We start from the raw sequence: 254 nt of genomic DNA, 5'->3' as shown, positions 1-254 counted from the left end.
TCACCCTCCTATCCTCAGGTATGGATGCTTTACCCCAGAATTTGGTGTCATTGGCAAGCTTGGCCAGCCTGCTTCTGACACCAATGTCCACATGATTGATGAGGATGTTAAACAGTATAGGCCTCAAGGGACCGCATTGGTGACCATGCACCAAGACAATTGACTTCCATCAACCACCACCCTCTGGCTCCTGCCGCGGAGCCCGTTCCCCAGCCAGCAGATTGTAGTGAGGTCAAGGCCACAGTTAGCCAGTT

General features: G+C 52.8%; 1 protein-coding gene across 2 annotated transcripts in view; it reads left to right on the top strand.

Moving 5' to 3' along the window:
* VEZT (vezatin, adherens junctions transmembrane protein) overlaps positions 1-254 on the top strand; it is a 129,638-nt gene that overhangs the window by 107,380 nt on the left and 22,004 nt on the right. The gene's annotated exons all lie outside the window — the stretch shown is intronic.

This window comes from Gavialis gangeticus, unplaced genomic scaffold (assembly GCF_001723915.1).
Source record: "Gavialis gangeticus isolate Ggan-Ray unplaced genomic scaffold, GavGan_comp1, whole genome shotgun sequence".
Lineage (NCBI taxonomy): Eukaryota > Metazoa > Chordata > Crocodylia > Gavialidae > Gavialis > Gavialis gangeticus.
This window is presented reverse-complemented; position numbering and strand designations above follow the sequence as displayed.